Genomic DNA, 21951 nt, shown 5'->3' with positions numbered 1-21951 from the left:
CTATGTTGAATAGGAGTGGAGATAGTGGGCATCCTTGTCTGGTTCCTGATTTTAGAGGGAATGATTTTAATTTTTCTCCGTTAAGTATAATGCTGGCTGTAGGTTTGTCATATATAGCTTTTATAATGTTGAGGAACTTTCCTTCTATTCCTAGTTTTCTTAGAGCTTTTATCATGAAATGATGTTGGATCTTATCAAAGGCTTTTTCTGCATCTATTGAGATGATCAAGTGGTTTTTGTCTTCGCTTCTGTTAATGTGGTTTATTACGTTTATTGATTTTCGTATGTTGAACCACCCCTGCATCCCTGGGATGAAGCCTACCTGGTCGTGGTGGATAATCTTTTTGATGTGTTGCTGAATTCGATTTGCCATTATTTTGTTGAGGATTTTTGCATCAATGTTCATTAAGGAGATTGGCCTATAGTTCTCCTTTTTGGAGGTGTCTTTGCCTGGTTTTGGGATAAGTGTAATACTGGCTTCATAAAATGTGTTTGGCAGTTTTCCTTCCCTTTCTATTTCATGGAACAGTTTAAGGAGGGTTGGTATCAGTTCTTCTTTAAAGGTCTGATAGAATTCAGCAGAGAATCCATCAGGTCCTGGACTTTTCTTTTTGGGGAGACTCTTGATTGCTGCTTCAATTTCATTTTGTGTTATAGGTCTATTCAGGTGATTAATTTCCTCTTGGTTCAGTTTTGGATGATCATATGTATCTAGAAATCTGTCCATTTCTTTTAGATTTTCAAATTTATTTGAATATAGGTTCTCAAAGTAGTCTCTGATGATTTCCTGGACTTCCATGGTGTTTGTTGTTATCTCCCCTTTTGCATTCCTGATTCTACTAATTTGGGTTTTTTCTCTCCTCATTTTAGTCAGGTTTGCCAGGGGTCTATCGATCTTGTTTATTTTTTCAAAGAACCAACTTTTTGTTTCATTAATTCTTTGTATGGTTTTTTTGGTTTCTATTTCATTGATTTCAGCTCTTACTTTTATTATTTCTCTCCTTCTATTTGTTTTGGGATTTGCTTGTTTTTGTTTTTCTAGGAGTTTGAGATGTATCATTAGGTCATTGATTTGGGATCTTTCAATCTTTTTAATATATGCACTCATGGCTATAAACTTTCCTCTCAAGACTGCCTTAGCTGTGTCCCATAGGTTCCGGTAGGTTGTGTTTTCATTTTCATTGACTTCTAGGAACTTTTTAATTTCCTCTTTTATTGCATCGATGATCCATTCTTCATTAAGTAATGAGTTATTTAGTTTCCAGCTGTTTGCATGTTTTTTGTCTTTACTTTTGTTGTTGAGTTCTACTTTTACTGCATTGTGGTCAGATAGTATGCACGGTATTATTTCTATTTTCTTATATTTGCTGAGGCTTGCTTTGTGCCCTAGGATATGATCTATTTTGGAGAAGGTTCCATGGGCTGCTGAACCTTCAGCTGAGAAGAATGTATATTGTGTAGAGGTTGGATGAAATGTTCTATAGACATCTACTAGGTCCACTTGATCTATTGCATATTTTAGATCTTGGATTTCTTTATTGAGTTTTTGTTTGGATGACCTATCTATTGATGATAATGGAGTGTTAAAGTCTCCCACAACCACTGTGTTGGCGTTTATATATGCTTTTAGGTCTTTTAGGGTATGTTTGATGAAATTGGGTGCGTTGACATTGGGTGCGTACAGATTGATGATTATTATTTCCTTTTGGTCTATTTCCCCTTTTATTAGTATGGAATGTCCTTCCTTGTCTCGTTTGATCAATGTAGGTTTGAAGTCTACTTTGTCAGAGATAAGTATTGCTACTCCTGCTTATTTTCGGGGGCCATTAGCTTGGTAAATCTTCTTCCAGCCTTTCATCCTAAGCATATGCTTATTTCTGTCGGTGAGTTGAGTCTCCTGTAAGCAACAAATTGTTGGATCTTCTTTTTTAATCCATTTTGTCAAACGGTGTCTTTTGATGGGTGAATTAAGTCCATTAACATTAAGTGTTAGTACTGATAGGTATGTGGTGATTCCTGCCATTTAGTTATCTTAGTTGTTTGAAGGTTTGATTGTGTGTACCTAACTTGATGTTACTCTCTACTGTCTTGCTTTTTCTTATCCTGTGGTTTGGTGCTGCCTGCCTTTTCATGGTTAAGTTGGGTGTCACTTTCTGTGTGCAGGATCCCTTGCAGAATCTTTTGTAATGGTGGCTTTGTGGTCACATATTGTTTTAGTTTCTGCTTATCATGGAAGACTTTTATTGCTCCATCTATTTTGAATGATAACTTTGCTGGGTAGAGTATCCTAGGGTTGAAGTTATTTTCATTCAGTGCCCGGAAGATCTCACCCCACGCTCTTCTTGCTTTTAATGTTTCTGTTGAGAAGTCTGCTGTGATTTTGATGGGTTTACCTTTGTATGTTACTTGTTTTTTCTCTCTTACAGCCTTCAATATTCTTTCCTTAGTTTCTGAACTTGTTGTTTTAATGATGATATGTCGTGGAGTAGTTCTATTTTGATCTGGTCTGTTTGGTGTCCTGGAGGCCTCTTGCATTTGTATGGGAATATCTTTCTCTAGATTTGGGAAATTTTCCGTTATTATTTTGTTGAATATATTATGCATTCCCTTCGCTTGCACCTCTTCTCCTTCTTCGATGCCCATGATTCTCAAGTTTGGTCTTTTGATGGAGTCGGTGAGTAAAGAACCAGCTTTTTGTTTCATTGAGTCTTTGTATTTTTTTTGTTGTTGTTGTTTCTATTTCATTGATTTCAGCCCTTATTTTTATTATTTCTCTTTTTCTGCTTGTATTGGGATTTGTTTGTTCTTGTTTTTCTAGGAGTTTGAGATGTAGCATTGGTCATTGATTTGAGATCTTTCTGTCCTTTTAATATATGCACTCATGGCTATAAACTTTCCTCTTAGGACTGCCTTTGCTGTGTCACATAGGTTCCAATAGGGAGTGTTTTCATTTTCATTATCTTCCAGGAAACTTTTAATTTCCTCCTTTATTTCATCAGTGACTCACTGATCATTGAACAATATGTTGTTCAGCTTCCAATTGTTTGCATGTTTTCTAATGTTGTTTTTGTTGTTGAGTTCTAGTTTTAATGCATTGTGATCAGACAGAATGCATGGGATTATTTCTATTTTCTTATATTTGCTGAGGCTTGCTTTGTGCCCTAACATGTGATCAATTTTGGAGAAGGTCCCATGGGCTGCTGAGAAGAATGTGTATTATGCAGAAGTTGGATGAAATATTCTGTATACATCAGCTAGGTCCATTTGATCTATGGTGTGATTTAGTTCTAGAATTTATTTTTTTATTTTTTTGTTTGGATGACCTATCTATTGGTGATGGGTAATATTAAAGTCTCCCAGTACCACTCTGTTGGAGTCTATATATGTTTTTACATCCTTCAGAGTATGTTTGATGAAATTGGGTGCATTGACTTTGGGTGCAAATAGGTTTATAATTGTTATTTCCTTTTGGTGTATTTCCCCTTTTATTAGTATGGAGTGTCCTTCTTTAGCTCATTTGATCAATGTAAGTTTGAAGTCTACTTTGTCCAAGATAAGTATTGCTACTCCTGCCTGTTTTCGAGGGCCATTGGCTTGGTAAATCTTCTTCCAGCCTTTCACCATAAGCCAGTGCTTGTTTCTGTCAAAGAGATGGGTCTCCTGCAAACAACAGATTGTTGGATCTTTCTTTTTAATCCAGTTTGCCTTTTGATAGGGGAATAAGTCCGTTAACATTCAGCGTTAATATTGATAGGTATGTGGTGAATCCTGTCATTTAGCTGTTTTTGTTGTTTAAGGGTTTGATTGTGTGCAGCTGAATCAATGTTACTCTCTACTTTCTTGCCTTTTCTTCTCCTGTGATTTGGTACTGCCTGTCCTTTCATGGTTTTGTTTGCTTTCATTTTCTGCGTGCAGAATTCCTTGAAGAATCTTTTGTAGTGGTGGCTTGGTGGTCATATATTGTTTTAGTTTCTGCTTATCATGGAAGACTTTTATTGCTCCATATGTTTTGAATGATCGTTTTGCTGGGTAGAGTATCCTAGGGTTGAAGGTATTTTCATTCAGGGCCCAGAAAACCTCACTCCATGCTCTTCTTGCTTTAAAGGTTTCCCTTGAGAAATCTGCTGTGATTTTGATGGGTTTACCTTTGTATGTTATTTGTTTTTTCTCTCTTGCACACTTCAATATTCTTTCTCTATTCTCTGTGCTTGTTGTTTTAATGATAAAATGTCATGGGATAGTTCTGTTTTGGTGAAGTCTGTTTGGTCTGTCCTGGTGGCTTCCTGTACCTGAATGAGTGTAGTTTTCTCTAGAGTAGGGAAATTTTCCATTATTATTTTGTTGAATATATTATGAATTCCTTTTACTTGCACCTCTTCTCCTTCTTCAATGCCCATGATTCTCAGGTTTGGGTTTTTGATGGAGTTGGTGAGTTCTTGCATATTCCTTTCACAGGTCTTGAGTTGTTTGACTAATAGCTCTTCAGTTTTTGCTTTAATTTCCATTTTATCTTCAAGTTCTGAGATTCTGTCTTCCACTTGTTCTAGTCTGCTGGAGTGGCCTTCCATTGTGTTTTGTGTTTCTGTTTCATTCTTTTCTCTGAGGTTTTTCCATGTCATGGGTCACTTCCTCTTTAACATTGTCTATTTTCATCTTTAATTCATTTGTCTCCCTATTTATAGAAACACTGTTTCACTTTGGTGCTTATTTAGGGCTTCTATGATTTCATTTATTTGTTTCTGTGTCTTCTTGTATTCTTTATTTTTGGTGTCTTGAAATTTCTTGAGTGTCTCTTGTACATTTTTGTTAACCATGTCTAGTATCATCTCCATGAAATTCTCAGTGATTACTTGCAGGATTTCTTCTTTGAGGTTGTTCTTGTTGACATTGTTGGGTTCCTTGTCATCATTTCTCTTGTTTTGTTGGAGTCCAGAACTGGGAATCCATTTTCTTCATTTCTGTCTGAATCCTGTATTAAATTATTTTTGGTGAGGGTAATGGTTTCCATCCCTTTTTTTCATCCCACAGTTCCTGTTGGTATTGTGTAACTGTTCTTGATAGGCTAGTTGGTGGTTTCAGTCACCTGTTTTCTTTCCCATGGTTAAATTTTGTTTTGTCACTGTATTGGGTTTTTAGCTAACTGTGTGTGCTGTTTCTATCCCTGGTTTGGGTGTAATTTAGTATTAGCTAATTCACAGGATAAAACAAAAAAATCAACAACAAAAACAAACAAACATACAAAAAACAAACAAAACAAACAAAAACAAAAAAACAAACATACAAAAAACCCAAAGAATCAATGGGGAGAGATGAGCAAACAGACAAGAAACAAACAAACAAAAACTCCAGGTTCAGGATCAATAGAATTTCAGTCTTATTTTAAGTTCTGGTGTTACTCCTCCAGTATCCAGTCCTGATGTTGGTATTTAAGCAGAAGATTTGTCTTAGTCTTGCCAGGTTCTTGGCCTGTGGATAGTTTTTTGGGTTTTTTTTTTTTCTTGTCTTCCAGCAGCTGCCACTTGGTCAGCTACTCCCACAGTGAGGTGTGGCAACTCTGAAGTCTACTAGTTGTCCTGCTTTGAAGTTGGCTTATCTCTGTGCTTGTTTACTAGGGGCTTGTGTCTTTGCCTTGCTGCCTTTCCCTGGGGCAAGGGCAAGGTCAGTGATCCATCAGCCATGACAGCATGTTGTCATGGTTTGTTGTTTGTTCCTCAATGCTGTAGAGTCGTCTGACAGTGGGTGCCCAGGGACTGAGCCCTGTATTCTGCTGCCTTGGCTCCTTCCTTATTTCAGGCAGGGCCCTATCAACCACCTACTGTTGGCCCTCCTGCTGTTTGTTTACTGATGGTTCATGAGCGAGTTCAGCTCCTTGCCCCTCCCCCCTTCTCCACTGCACTTTCAGCAGCCACTGTGCCCTCTCTTGTGCACTAGTTTTCTGTTCCATTGTTTATTCATATTTTTTGTGGGGTGGATCAGTCTGTCCAGTGGGGTTGTGCTGGCTTATCCCAGGGGGCTGAGGAATACTTCATGATGCTTGGCTCTCACCTGTTTGGTCTGCGGAAGGTTTCCCAAGCATGTTTGGAGCCAGCAGCCAGTGGCGGTGCCAGTGCAGGTGCTGATGGCAGCAGTGACATGGGGGTGGCAGCCTACCTGTTCTCTCAGTATATTTTGGTGTGGAGAAGTCTTCTACAGGCTATGGGTTCAGAGTTCTAAGTTTCAACTCTCCCTGGTGCTTCCTCTCCACCAAGCATGGCTCCAGTGTTTCAGCAAGGTCCCTGATTCACAGAGTTCATGCTGTCTACATCTGTGTCCCAGTCACCATTTTGGATCCTCTCTGTTATATCTTTAAGTTCATAAGTATTCTTAATTTCTAGTAGTTACTTTAGGGTTTTTATTGTACATCTCTAACATTATATACTGTATCATTTTCCATCTGGCCTGAGATTCTTAAAATGTTTTTGCTCATTTTTTATCTCCTAGAATTTGTTGTCATATTTGTTATCAATCTTACAATATAATGTCAATACTTTTGTTAAGCAGTCAACTATTTTCAAGAAGATAGAAAAAATAAAAAGAAATCTTATATATTTACCCATGTACTTACCATTTCCTGTTCTCTCCACTGCTTACTTAAGACCCACATTTTGCTCTGACATCATGTTCCATTTGCTTGTAGATTTTCTTGACAGTTTTATAGCAATATGATTATAATTATTAATTCTTTCAGCTTTTGTATGTCAGAAAACATCTTTATTCTGCCTTAATTTTTGCAAGATACTTTTCACTGGATAGAATTCAAGGTTGACAGACTTTTTTTTCTAATACTTTAAGATGTTGCTCCTGTCCTCTTGGTTAGTTTCCAAAGGGAAGTACTTTGTCCTTACCTTTGTCTCCTTTTTACATAATTGTCCCCTCTGGATGCTTTTAAGACTTTCCCATCAATGGTTTTGAGTAATTTGATTATGTGCCTTGGGGCAGTTTTTTCATGTTTCTTATTTTCAGGGTTTATTGAATTCTTTGAATCATTGGATTTACAGTTTGTTAAAAAAAAAATTAGGAAATTTTAAGTATGATTTGTTTAGTTACCATTCTCTTCTCTCTTGTAAGACTCTATTTATAAATGTTAGGTTACTTGCAGTTGTTTCACACTGCTCCCCCTCCTTCATCTCCTTCCCACCCTTTTCTTCTCCTCCTGCTAAACTTTATTTGCCATTAATACATCCAGGGCATTTTTCACTTTAGACACAGTAGTTTTCATTTCTAGAATTTCAATTTTGTTAATTTTTAAAAGTGTCTCATATGTCTTTATTTAACATTTTGAAAATACAGAATTCCAGTTTAACAGTTGTCTGAGTGTGTATGTGTGTGTGTGTGTGTGTGTGTGTGTGTGTGTGTGTCACTGGTGTTTGAACTCTGGACTTACTTCTTGCTAGGCAGGTGCACTACCACTTGATCCACACCTCCAGCCCAGCAGTTGAATAATTGTCTTAACATCTTTGTCTCTTTTTCTAGTTACTGTGTCTGTTCTGGTTCAGTTTCAATGGATTGATTATTGTCCTCATTGTGAATTATATTTTCCTGCTTCTTTTTATTGCCTAGTGACTTTGGTTTGATGCCAGCCATTGTGGATTTTAATTTGCTGGGTTCTGGACACTTTTTTTGTTATATGAATATTCTGGAGATTTATTCTGAGATGCAGTCAATTCTCTTGGGAAAAGCCTGATCCTTTTATTATGATGATAGGCTCAGAACACTACTTAGTCTAGGACTAATTATTTCCCATTATTGAGGCAAGACCTTTCTGAGTGTTCTACCTGTGTTCTCTGAAATGTGAGTTTTTCCAGTCTGGCTGTTGAGAACAGGCCTGGCTCCCAGCTCAGCATCAGCACCAGGCACTGTTCTCCAATCCTTTTAAGTAGCTTTTTCCTCTACCATAGGGTATTTTCCTTTCACTCCAGCCTGTTCACTTCTTGACTGAATACTCAATGTTGACCTTTTGCCAATACCTAGGATTTTCACTTTGTCCTGAGAGCTTTAGCCACCTTCATCTACTGGGAGTTTGGACTTTGACTCATTGATTCTGGGACACTGCTAGACACTGTCAGGATCTCCTCTCCCAGAACTGACATCTGGAAACTCTCTCAAGGAAGAAAGTTAGGCTCACCTCATTTTTTCCCTGTCTCTCAGGATTCATCTTCAAGGGTGCCTGAGGTCGAGTGTCATTGTTTCATATATTTTATCGCAATTGATTTTTTTGAGGCAGGAATGTAAATATGGTCCCTATACTCCATCTGGATTAGAAGCAAATGTTCCTTCCCTTTATTTTCTTAATTTATGATTTTTAAATAATCACCATTAATATCTTATGCATTCTTGAATTGTCTATTCAATTGTTTCCTTTTCTCTGTTTTCTCTGCTCTCTCTTTCTGAAGCTTTTATTTGGAAACCTCTAACTTCTCATTCTTTTTTTTCCTTCCGTTTTCTATTTCTTCTTCTGCTTCCTAAAGACTTTCTTAACTTTTATTGTCTAAATCTCTGTTGATTTTGAGGTTTTGCTGTTGCATTTTTAACTTCTAAGAGATAGCACTTATTTTTTTAATGCTTCACTTTCATATTCCCCTTTTTTAGTCAATGGATGTAGTGTTTCATCTGTGTAGAATATTATATTTATGACACTTCCTCTGCATTGTCTTAACTTCCACATACATTTTCCTAGTTGCTTATTTGATTTCTATATTTCATGTTAAAGGCTTTCCTCTATTGTAATGTGATCCCTAGCTTCTCATCTGTATTTTAAAGATGATATTTAAAAGCAAATTGGAAACTTAGCTTATTTGTACAATAGTAAAATCTGTATTTGTAGACAGTAAACTTTACCAAATTTTTCACTAACTCTTATATCCCTTATTCCAAAGTACCTTCCTATATTTACTCTCTTATTGCTAGAATTCTTCATCCAAGAGCATTATCTGAAAGGGGGTTATATATTAAAACTATGAGACTCTGTGTGTCTGAGGATGTCTTTTTTTCACTCTCATGTTAAATGGTAATATAGCTGGATATAAAACTGTAGTTCAAGTCTTCTTTCTCTGCAACAGTTTTTAAACCATCATTCCATGATCCCTTTGTGTCAGTAATTGTTACTATCAAGTCTGACATCTGCTTTGTTCTGGGCCATCCACAGCTTCTGTAGAATGTCATAGTTTCTCTTTTCTAAATATTTCTTGCCAGGATCACAAGGGTCTTAAATCTGAAAAGGGCTTGGGACAGGAATGAACAGTCAAGACACATAATCAAGAGGACCAGAAGGCTAATAACCAAATGGCCAAATTTTATTTTTCTCAGCAAGCTTTATACAAAAGAGGAAGAGACTTAAACATCAAAAACACTCTGACCTAGCTACAACCTTTCTGTTTTAGCCACCCTGCATTCTTACTGCCAGTGTCCTTGACTAAATATAAACTTATTTTCAGTCAAGGGAAACCATTTAGCATTCCTGCCCACCATGATAGATGATAGAACAATAATGTTGACACTTATAAATCAGCAGCCATTTTATCCTCAGACCTCACTTGAGAAACTTCCAAGGGCAGCCCCGCCCTTAAACAAATTCCCATGCTCTAAGACAGCCACACCCCTACCAGAGACTACCATGCATGCACTAACTTCCTTAACCTCCCCCTTCTATAAAAGCCACGCCTGGCCCAGATTCACTGCTGTGCCATCTTTCCCCTGGCCAGCCTGGCAGTTTGGGCCTGCCATTAAACTTTGCTCTATGGATGTGAGACTTTTCTCATGAGCGTTCTTTGTGAGCGGCGTTTTTCCTAACATTTGGTGCTATGACTTGGATCGGGGTGCACTCCCGGTACTGACCTTGCTCTCCCAGCCTCCCCCACCCCATCCCTCTCTCTCTCTCTCTCAACTCCTCAACTCCCATTCCCTTCCTCTGGGATCTGAGCTGCTTTGATGGAACCCTCGATCCTAGAAAATGCCACTCCCTCACTAATTCACAGGGAAGTTCCTCCACCCCAGCACGCCTCCAACTGCCATCCACCACCAGCCAATCTTCCCTCAAGGTCCTCTCTTGATGAGTCCCTCTTGCTTGCAGAGCTGTGAACTCTCTCATTTCCTTGAAATCCTAGCGCTTGGTCTCGGCTCATTCCCGTCCCTGGGAACTGGGTTCCCTACTAGGGACTCTGGACCCCTGTGGTGAAGACATTTCCTCTGGATGCTCCACATCTCTCTCTCTCTCTCCCCTGAGGACCTAATATTTTGAGGATGTCCACCATATCTCTCCTCAGGTCAGGCCTCACCATGGGAGTTGGACCGTACCAAATTCCTTCAGACTCCCCATTGGGATGTCTCCTGGCCAACCTTGGGCCCCTCCACCTAATGCTTGATCTTAAGCCACAGAAGCTCATTTTTCTCTGTAATCAAGCCTGGCCCCAATACCCATTAGACAATGCCTCCAAATGGCCACTTAATGGCACTTTCAATCCCAATATTTTAAGGGATTTATACAGCTTCTGTGAGCATGCTTGTAAATGGAAGGAACTTTCCTACATCCCATCCTTTCCCTATCTCCACACCAAACCCTCCCTCTGTACTTTCTGTTCCCCTGTACAGATTCTATTAGTCTGTAAACCAGTTTCTAAATCAACCAATTCCTCTCCTGAACCTCCTTCTTCCCCATGTAAACAGACTTCTTGCACTGCTTACCATGCCTGTCTCTTCCTATCTTCCTGAGGGACTTTCCTGTTGTGGTGTTAAACCAGCCACTCCTTGCCAACTCTGGCCTCATGGTGATTCTGGCTCTGGGGAGCTCATGCTCCCTTCCTGTGGGCTGAGACCAAGCCCAGGATTTATTCAGTGACTGGAGAATGGAAGTTTCATGTTGATGAAAGTGTTCCAGTCAATGGGAGCAACCTAGAGACACAGGTGATGGCTAATCCCTCAGGTGTGTGTCATGCCTCCAGGTTCTGCCTTCCCCTCCCTTACTTAAGATGTCAGAACACCTTTTCTGCTTCCTCCATGGTCTCAGAACATGTCCTTAGTCTCTGTCTGCCTTCCCCTCCCTGGTCTTACTGGGACCCTGCTTCCCATGAAAAACTTGTAGCATGGTACCTTATGACTTAAGTTATTCCAACTAGTTTGCCAGGCTTCTCAATCTAAAGTAACTTTAAATCAGCTGCTTTACAAAATGCTTACAAAAAACTACAGATGCCATGCTAACGGCCTAACTCTGTCCCCACAAGGGGAGGAGGGAAAGCAAATAGGGAATGCCTGCCATAGCTAAGAGAATTCATAGGCCAACCCAACACACATCCTAGGCCACCAGCCACACATGGCAGTGGCTGTGACCCACCACCACTTCCCCTAGAATAAATGCACACAGAGTACACAGGAAGGGGGGGAGGGGTAACAGGCCACAGGATCAGGCCTAGACAGTCAGGCTCACTTGTCCTGGGTGTGTGTGGAGGGAGTGGCACCTTGCACATGCCCTGCTCCTAGCCCCACCTCACACCTCAGGGCAACAGACCCAGCCCTTGTAAACCAATTGTTAACTCAAGGTTATAATCCCAGAAATAAAACATTACTGTAGTCTCTAAACTTCTCATTTAAAACTTTCTATACTTTTGGCCTCAGCATAAATTTTTCCCCTCAAACATTAACAATAGTTGTCCCAATAACAGTACCATATGGTACTGTTATTGGCCCAGGATGCCCTCTAAATGCCCTTCTCTAACTTTATAGGTGATTTATTCCTTTGTTAAAAAGTAGCCATTATTAAAGAGGCTGTCTGCTGTTTAGCTAAAAGACAAGATCCTAATATTTTGTTCTTTCTAGATGGGATCTGCACCTTCCAGTCTTCTGGCTTGTAGATGTTGGAAGCTTTGTACTGAGGCCTGCCCTCAGTATGCCTTGGGTGACCAAGAGAAGTGGCCTTCACAGGGTTCCTTAAATTACAATACCATACTCCAATTAGACCTTTTCGATAAAAGGGAAAAAAATGAACCAAGGTCCCCTATACAAATTTCTACCTTCTAAGCTACCCTAATATCCAGAACCTCCTAATGGATGCTTCCCCCTTCAACAGGTAATGGTAGGAAGAGGGCAAGTCTTATGTCCCCTTCCAGTTATCAGATCTAAGGGAAATTTAAAAACATCTAAACAGCTGTACTGATGCCCAGAGAAATACATTCAAGCTTTTATCTCTGTGATCCAAACCTTGCAATTGACATGAAAAGATGTTCTGCTTCTACTAGACCAGACTCTTGTCTCATGAGAAAAGCAATGGGATCTAGCCCAAGCCAATCAGGTTAAAAATAATTACCATTTACAATGAGCCCCAATACTATTGGCACCTGAAAATGAGGGAATAAATGTGCCTACCTACAGGGGCACAGGCAGTCCCCTTGACAGATCCACACTAAAAAGGGCTAGTGATATGGCTCAAGCAGTAGAGTGCAGCTTTACAGGCATAAAGTCCTGAGTTCAAGCCCAGTACAGCCAAAGGAAAGAAAAAAAACTGGGGGCTGAAGAAGTAGCTCAATGGGAGAATGTCTGCACAGCATGTGCAAAGCCCTGGGTTCAATTCCTCAGCATTGCTAAATCAAAAAAAGAAAAAAATAGTAAGAAAGATAACTGGCATTAATGTCACTTCAGCCATCTCATAGTGGAAGAAAGTAGTTTAACCTAGACCACATCCCTCATTCTTCAAGCGAGGAAACTGAGGCCCAGAATGGTTCAGAGACCTGCTCTCCAGAGTGTCAGGTGTCAATGTAAAATAACAACTTTTCTTTACAGCAACGCCCTAAAGAAAATCCCCTTACCTTTCTACAACATCTTCAGGATGCAATCAGAAAACATACCATGGTGGACCCCAAGTCACAGTTGAGAGAGGTTCTTCTCAAAGTAAATTTCTAACAGTCAGCCCCAGATATTTGTAGAAAACTCAGTCTGTGGCTGAAGGAGAAAAGTCATTGGATCAACTAATACAACTAGCCATGTCTGTATACTATAACGGGACATTACTAACAGAGAAAAAGATAAGAGACATGACCTCATTGCTGCCCTCACCCAACGGGGCCTACATCTCGAGTTTGCTACCATGGTGGACAGGAGGGGCACTTCTACAGAGAATGCTTAAGGGGGGACAGCCCAGGAGACAGTCCTGCCCCCAACCAGGACCCTGCCCTCTCTGCAAAGGTAACCACTGGAGGTCTAAGTGCCCCCATCTCCAGATGGAAGGCAAGGTGCCACCTCCTATGGATTGATGGATCCCAGCCCCCTGTCCACGCTCCACTTCTTGGCATCTATGTTTTCCTCCTAGACAGTGGAGCCTATTTCTCTGTTTTACCTTTCTCTCTGGATTCCCAGTCCAGTGACAAAAGTTATCATTTGGGGCAAATCTGGCCAGCCCCTAGAGTGCTACTTTACCTGGCCTTTGGCCTGCTCTTTGAGAGACCTCCTCTTCTGTCACTCTTTCCTCATAGTACCTAAAATTCCAATGTCCCTGTTGGAACAGTATTTACCATCTCAACTAAAAACTCAAATTCTCCTCCCCTCCATGCAGCTATTTCTGCTGCCCCCTCCTTCAGGAACAAATAGACTCCACAATGTGGACTGATGAGATGAGTGTAGGGTGAGCCTGGATGGCCCTCCCTATTCAAATAAAACTCAAAAATCCCTCACAATTTCCACACCCAAAACAATATCCCCTCAAGCCCCTCTGAGGAATGATAAGGCCTATGGCTATCATAAATTCCTTAAAACAGGAAGGGCTACTAATTAGTTGCTTCAGCCCCTATAATAAATTTAAAATTCTTATAAAAGTTAATTTTAAAATACAAGCTACAAAGTAAACAACTGGAAAGGATATAGATAGGTAGTGAATGTATTTTTTGGGAAGTTAAAGGAAAAAGGAATGTTTTTGGATGAGAAAGGATTTTGTAAAGAAGGGTTTGTCCTAAAGATTGTTTCAAATAGGAGGGATAAGACAAGCCATCAAAGGGTTTAGTATGTTATATAAAGGTCTGAGTAAGTTTTAAAAGTGTATAATAAAAAGCTTCGGTGTGTAATAAAGTTAAAGTTGAGTATAATCTAAGAGTTGCCTAAAATATTTTTAGGGTCATGTCAAACTAAAATCAAATTCTCTATGTCCATAAAATAACAAGGTTATCTCAATATTGTTCTGCTCTGAGTAACATCTACAAAAAACCATTACAGAGAAAGATTTTATTAAAAAATTATTTGTGTTTTCTGATGATCTTGTCAAGCTTTAAGCACTACAAAATCAGAGTTCATTTACATATTTGCTTATGTGTCTTAACTGACCACCTTATAACAGTGTTATGTCTATACATTATCTAAATATGATACAAACTTTTGCAGAGTTAAAAGTGTCAGTTTATATAAAATAATGAGCTAATGCGCTTTTTTAATCCAAAAGTACTACATTTAACCTGCATTCTGATAGTCAGCCTCTATTTGCCTTTAAAGGTCCCACAAATGCTTCATAGCAACTAACCTGGTCAGTTTTGCCACAAGAATTTAAAGACAGCCCTCATCTTTGTGGACAAACCCTACCCAGAGACTTATTAGATTTGCACAGCCCAGAGGCCGCCCTTCTTCAATATGACTTACTTCAGCACAGAGCCACAGAGCCCCTTATCTGCAGGCAACTTTTTAAAACTTTCTGACCTCTGGGGATTCAAAGTCTCTAAGGAGAAGGCTCAATTATGTCTCCCACAGGTCACCTACCTAGGTGTGGCCTTAAATTAATAGACTCACTCCCTGAGTCATGAGTGCATCAACCCAATCTTCCATTTCCCTCCCCCCAATACCATAAGGCAGCTTAGAGCTTTCTTGGGAGTTACAGGATTTTACAGAATTTAGATCCTTAGGTATGCAGTCCCTTAGCAGATACCTTTTATGCTCCTCCTAATATTCCTATTTGGGTCTTAAATAATGTATGGCCATCCATTTCTCTTAGAAAACTTGCCTCCAACAGACTCTCCTCCTCTGGCTGACTACCTGCCTTACCTTAACCTTCTCAGGGAACTTCTCAGAGAGCATGCAGACCAGATCCTGCCCCACCCTATAACAATTTCTGTTAAACCAGAGGATCTTCTTCTCTTAAAGGATCTTCTACCCTCTCCATTGGGACTTCAGTGGACCAGCCCTCATCTGGTCATTCTCATGACACCCACTTGTGTCAAGCTCAATGGCGACACCAGTGGTGACACTTCTGGGAACAGTTAGAAAAATGGAGAAGGGAATTGGAGGACCCTTGAAATTGTCTATGGAACAGCATTTCACAGTGGGTCTCCTGGCCAATTCCCATCCTAATGCCTATGTTTCTTGCTCTCCTATTCTTAAGCTTCCTCCCTTGTATCACACACATGTCTGCTATTGCTAATCAAAAGTTTAACCAGTTGTACCTCCAGGGATATCAACCTCTCCAAAACCATCCAGAAGACTGCTATGAGGGCCCCCACCAGGATGCAGGAGTCTGAGGATCTTGCCCCATACAGTGCCCTCTGCCAGCAGGAAGCAGCTAAGAGACCGGTGTTTTGCCCCAATTCCCAATCCTCAGCCCCTACCCTCATCATTATTAAAGAAAAAATGGGGGAATGATAGAACAATAATGTTGCCATTTTTAAGTCAGTGGCTATTTTATCCTCAGACCTCACTTGAACAAATTTCCGGGCTCTAAGACAGCCCCACCCCTACCAGAGACTACCATGCATGCACTAACTTCCTTAATCTCCCCCTTCTATAAAAGCCATGCCTGGCCCAGATTTGCTGCTGTGCCATCTTTCCCCCTGCCAGCCTGGCAGTTTGGGCATTAAACTTTGCTCAATGGATGTGAGACTTTTCTCGTGAGCTTCCTTTTCCTCGTGAGACATGGTGCACCTGCAGATTCTGACCTTGTCAGAATGCTTCTAAGCCAAAGTGACCTGGTCAGACTGTGACTTTTGGTTCCCAACAATTTCTAATGAAGCCAAGATACCAGAACTTTCTTCAGAAAAGAATGAGGACCCCCATGTAATTAAACTCTGCCTGCACTCATGGTTCAATGCTCACCACAAGTCACTGACCACCTTGTAAATTAAAGAAGCATCAACCACAGAATCATGGACTTTTTTTTTTCTTTTGCAGTGCCAGGAGCAAACCTACGGCCTTGCACATGCTAGGTAAGTGTTCTGCCATTGAGCTTCCCAGCCCTTCCAAAGAGTCATGGAAAACTCAAAATCCTTCAGCAGTTTGCCCTTGGAAAATTTATCATGAAAAAACAAACAAACAAAAAAAGAAATATTATGAAGCATTGAATTCTCAGAGGCAAGGATAGTGGAAGATATAAAATTGATCCAGACCCACTGTGGGTTCCATGTGTACCTAGGTTCCATCTAGTTGGAATGAGATGCCTGTCTTTGTGTACTTTTCTAAGGCTTTCATGCAAACCTGTTCACAGGGATGCTTGTCTCAATAAAGGAGAGGCACAGAAGTAACATAACATGTGGGCAATTTGTCTGAAACAATGATCCTGCAGGAGATGGAGTGAGGGGTGGTCTTTGGAGAAGAAGTAATGAAATGACATCATAGTAGTGTTTGTATCAATACAAGTTCCCTCTTCAGATGAAAAATATTGGTTTCAAGCCAAGATTTCACTCATTATCTGAAGTAAAGCTGAGGATTTTTACTTACTCTTTTCCTCACTAAACCGCAATGGGTACAACAGGACCCACAAGACTTCCATTTCGGTGAGGTCTCCCAGGAAAGGCAACACCCTCTTCCATGCTAACTATACTCATGTGTTCACCTGACATAAGTCTGTTCAAAAGATGGAGCAGACATAGATTTAGTTCAGGTTTGTCCATCTTTAGAAAAGCCTCTGCTTGTTAAGGTACTTGAATTAGCAGCCAATGTACTATGGTGTGTGAAGAGGAATTTATGGTAGTCACCCAAATTCCTGGAATCTATGGATATATTACATGGCAAAAGGGACTTTGCAGGTGTGGTTAAGGTATGGCCTTGAGCTGCAGAAATTATCCTGGATTTTCTGGGTAGGCTCAGTCTAATCACATGTGTCTTTAAACGTAAACATATGTTTTTTCCAGGTAGGTCAGAGAAATGAGAGATGAGATGAAAGAAAAAGGGCAAGACTGAAGGTACAAGAAAGATTCCAGTCACTGTTGCTGGCTTTAAGGATGGAGAAAGAGGACCTCAGGCCAAGGGATATGGAAGCCTGTAAGTGCTGATAACAACCCTCAGCTTATAGTCTGAAAAAAAAATGGGGAGCCCAGTCTTACAAACTCCAAGAAACTGAATTCTGCTCATAACACATGAACAGGCAATGAATTCTTCCTTAGAACCTCCAAACAGTAAAACACTTTGTGACACCTTTAGCTCAGTGAGACCCTTATAGGACTTATGACCTGCAGAAATGTAGAAATATATATTGTGTTGTTTTAAGCCATGAAGTTTGTGGCAGTTTGTTATGGAAACAATATAAACTACTTTGAGTTTCACATGAATGTCAAAGGACAGTGAAATTGAGATGACACTTAAGTCTCATGCTGCTGCTGATACTGATATACTTATCATGCTCCCAAATAGTGATCATAAAAGCATAGATCATGTGTTGGAACATAGATCATACGTCATCCAGTCACAAACACCGTGGATGGTAAGATGTACCCTTTGTTGATACTAAGGTTTAGATTTGAAAATTGATGAAATTCTGTTCAAGCTTTAGGACCAAACCAAGCCCTGAGGAAGAAAAGTGAAGGGATGACCCAGAGAATGTCCTGTCTGCTTGCCACACTCTTACTCCTATCCTCCCTCCTCCAACTGTTGAAAGCCTCAGCCCCTTTTTACCCAGCAAAGAAAAAAGGTAACACTGGACCTATTGTGAGCATCAGGCCCAGCATCTCAGGAAAATGGCCAAATTCAAGAGCTCAGAGCCACAGTCAGCCTTTCCAGCAGAGGCGAAATGAATAATAAATGAGTTTTATGAACTAAACTGTAAGAAAAGGATAATTGATCCAAGCTGGCCTCAAATTCACAATCTTCCTGAATCAGCCTCTAGAGTTAGCTGGGATTATAGCCCTAAGCCACCTTACCAAGCTTGCATGAAAGTATTTTAAAGCAAATCCAAGTCTCCATGTAATTTCACCTGTATATTTTTGAATGAGCACTTCCATTACACAGGGATATCATTTAAAAATTATTTCTATGATACTATTGTACCTAACAAAATTATCACTTGAGGTGGACCATCTAGCCGGAGGCTACATCAAGCAGGAAGTATTAGATGAGAGGAGCAGTGAAGTGTTGAATTCTGCATTCATTCCTATTGCTGCTGTAACAAACCACCATAAAGCAATACAAATTTATTTTCTTATAATTTTGGAGGTCAGAAGTTCAAAATCTGTCCCAGTTGGTTAAACAATCTAAGTGTCAGCAGATCTTGTCCTTTTTTTTTTTTTTTTTGTCTTCCTGGCTACCCTACTAGGTCAATGCCAATCAATATCTTACCCTCAATCTCTATGGCACAAACTTTTTTTAAAAATGTCATCATTTTTACATTTACTCACGTGTGTATACATTGTTTGGGCCATTTCAAACACCCTGCCCCTCCCCCACACCAGACAGAACCTGTTCCGCCCTCTTGTTCTCTGATTTTGTTGAAGAGAAAACATAAGAGATAATAAGAAAGACATAGCATTTTTGCTAGTTTGAGATAAAGGTAACTGTACAGAGAGATTCTTATCATTGCTTCCATGCACATATGTATTACAACCCACATTGGTTCATCTCTACCAGACCTCTTCGCTACTTCCTGATCCCCTTCCCATAGTGGCCTCTGCCAGTTTAAAATTACTATTTTCACTCCTCTACAATGAGCACATCAACCAATTCAAGTTTTAGTTATTCCTCCCACGTGCATTCTCCCCTTAGTGTGTGACCCATGTCCAGTAATATTACTGCATTTGTTTTAGGTCTATAATCTGCATAATGAGGGAGAATATGTGATATTTGGCCTTCTGAGCCTGACTAACTTCATTTATGACGATGTTCTTCAGTTCCATCCATTTACTTGCAAATGACAAAATTTCATTCTTCTTTGTGGCTGAGTAAAAGTCCATCGTGTATAAATACCACATTTTCTTAATCCATTCGTCAGTAGTGGGGCATCTTGGCTGTTTCCATAGTTTAGCTATTGTGAGTAGGGCTGCAATAAACATGGGTGTGCAGGTGCCTTTGTAAATAGCCTGAGTTGCATTCCTTTGGGTATATCCCTAGGCTGTAGGGGAGAATCTGCCTTTTCAGTCTCTAGAGCGTCTGCCCACATTTCTGGGCTCGTGCCCTATTCCCTCATCTTTAGAACTAGCAATTCTGCATTGCTCTGACCATTTGTTTTGGGGGTTACATTGTCTTCTCTGACTCTTTCCTGCCTCCTTCTTACAGTTTTAAGGACATTCAGCATTATTGGTCCCACTTAAAATATACAGGATATACTCCAAATTTTAAGGTCATCTCATCACCAACCTTAATTTAATTTACAACCTTACTTCTCTTTTGGCATGTAACCTAACAGCCACAGACTTCAGGAATTAGGACAGGAGTATATTTGAGGTCTGGCTACCTTAGGTTTTAGGAATATGGTTGGGAGAAGGAAAGAGAGAAGCAAAATAATAACAGAACCTGGAAAGTCATGAAAGAAAGTATTCAAGTTCTGTCTAAGAAGCTTCAGGGGAAACTCTTTCAGTAACCCTATTATGAAGAAAAGAAATAGAAAATCCTCATGAGAAAGATGCAGAGGAAACTGAGAAAGTCCTCTACATGATTCCCCAGTGAGGCTGCATTCAGTGTCCAACTGGAGAAGGATGCAGATAAAGTCCTTTTCTTCTCTTGAAACCATGATTCAGTCATGCTACATGAGCCCTTGATGATGGGACAAGTCACCATGGAACTTTTTTAAATTATAAGGATGTAAACGAATAAGGGCAACAAGATTTGGCCCATCCAATGAGGTGTTGGCTCTCATGGCTGATGGGCTTTTGCAAAGAAGGCCCAGAAGATCAGAGAGAAAATAGCTGTCAGGAAGAGATCAAGGATCCCACCATTCTCCCTGTGGAAGTCTGCTTACAAAGTGCATGATTATTCTGTACAACTGCACAAACCCAAGCAACAATACTGTTGAGCAAGGTATTTTGTAAACAGGCACTCTACCACTTGAGCCAAACCTCTAGCGAGCAAGGTATTTTGTCATTCTGGTTTATGTCCTCTTTTGAAACATTAGGAAATGTCAAATTTTATTTGTTCAGATTTATTAGAGGATGCATGAAAGAAGGAATAATGAAACAAGAACAAACACACTTGTTGGATGGCTCACAGTTTTCTTTTAGGCATCATTTATAGACATTGAATGCCTTTTGTAGATTAGTACCTACTAATCTACCAGGTTCCAGGACAGCTGACTGCTGAAATTGCAGTCAGCTTGCTGTTTATTCTTCATTTGCTAAAACTTCTTGATTGTAAGACTAATTTGGAAACCATTTCCAAATATTAACACTTTAATGTTTCTTGCTCATGTCTTTTCCTTATTGTAAAATTGTATTTATTAACATGATGCAAACTTTGTGTTTAGTTCTGTTACACAGCAATGCTTTGCTATTAGTATTTATATGTTTTGGAGGGGAATATGTGTCCATGCATGTGTCACACTTTTACTTGCATATGTGTGTAAAGGAACCAGCCAAACACTGTTGTACTTCCACACCAATGTGACATCTTAAGAATTGTCTACTTCCACCTACAGAATGGGAGAAAATCTTTGGCAGCTATACATCTGACAAGGGATTAATAAGAGATTATTCAGGGAGCTCAAAAAAAGTATTCTCTCAAAGAATCAACAACCCACTGAATAAATGGGCAAATTAACTGAACAGACAGTTCTCAAAAGAAGAAATACAAATGGCCAATAAAAATACGAAGAACTGCTCAACCTCTGTGGCCATAAAGGAAATGCAAATCAAACCTACATTGAGACTCAGGTCAGAATGGCTATCATGAATAACACAAACAATAAATACTGGCGAACATGTCGGGGAAAGGAACACTTCTGCACTGTTGGTGGGAATGTAAATTAGTACAACCGCTATGAAAAGCAGTATGGAGATCCTCAAAAAACTGAAAATAGAACTACCATACAATCCAGTGATACCACTCCTAGGAATATATCCGAAAGAAGTACTCTAGAATATGACAGACCCACTTGCGCGCCCATGTTTATTATAGCACCATTTACAATAGCCAAGTTTTGGAAGCAGCCCAGATGGCCACAACTGATGAATGGATTAAGAAAATGTAATTATGTATACACAATGGCGTTTTATTCAGCCATAAAGAAGAATGAAATTATCTTGTTTGCAGGTAGGTGGATGGAACTGGAGAACTTCATGTTAAGCGAAATAAGGCAAGTTCAAAATATCAAAGGTCACATTTTCTCTCATATATGGCAGAGTTAAATGTATATATAGAAACATATATGATTATATATATATATATATATATATATATATAGTTACAGAAAGAACAAAATTGTATTAATGGGTCTGTCTAAGGACACTACAGAAGGTAGGAAAGAGAAAGAAAATGTTAGAGAATGAAAAATATTAAAAAAAACCCATCTATATATGAATATAATATAATGCACTGTATGGTAAGCTGTTGAATATTAGGGGAGTGCAGTGATAGAGAATAAGTGAGTAATGGAGGGGAGGGGGTTAACTTGATAAAATCATGACATATACGGACTTGAAGTATCAAGTTGAAATCCCCTTGGACTATCAATATACACTTAATTTTTAAAAATGAAGGGCAGGAAGGAAAAAAAATCTTTTCCATGGCTGGGTACCAATGGGAGGGGGTGGGCACAAA

This window comes from Castor canadensis, chromosome 4, assembly GCF_047511655.1.
Source record: "Castor canadensis chromosome 4, mCasCan1.hap1v2, whole genome shotgun sequence".
NCBI classification, from domain to species: Eukaryota; Metazoa; Chordata; class Mammalia; order Rodentia; family Castoridae; genus Castor; species Castor canadensis.
This window is presented reverse-complemented; position numbering follows the sequence as displayed.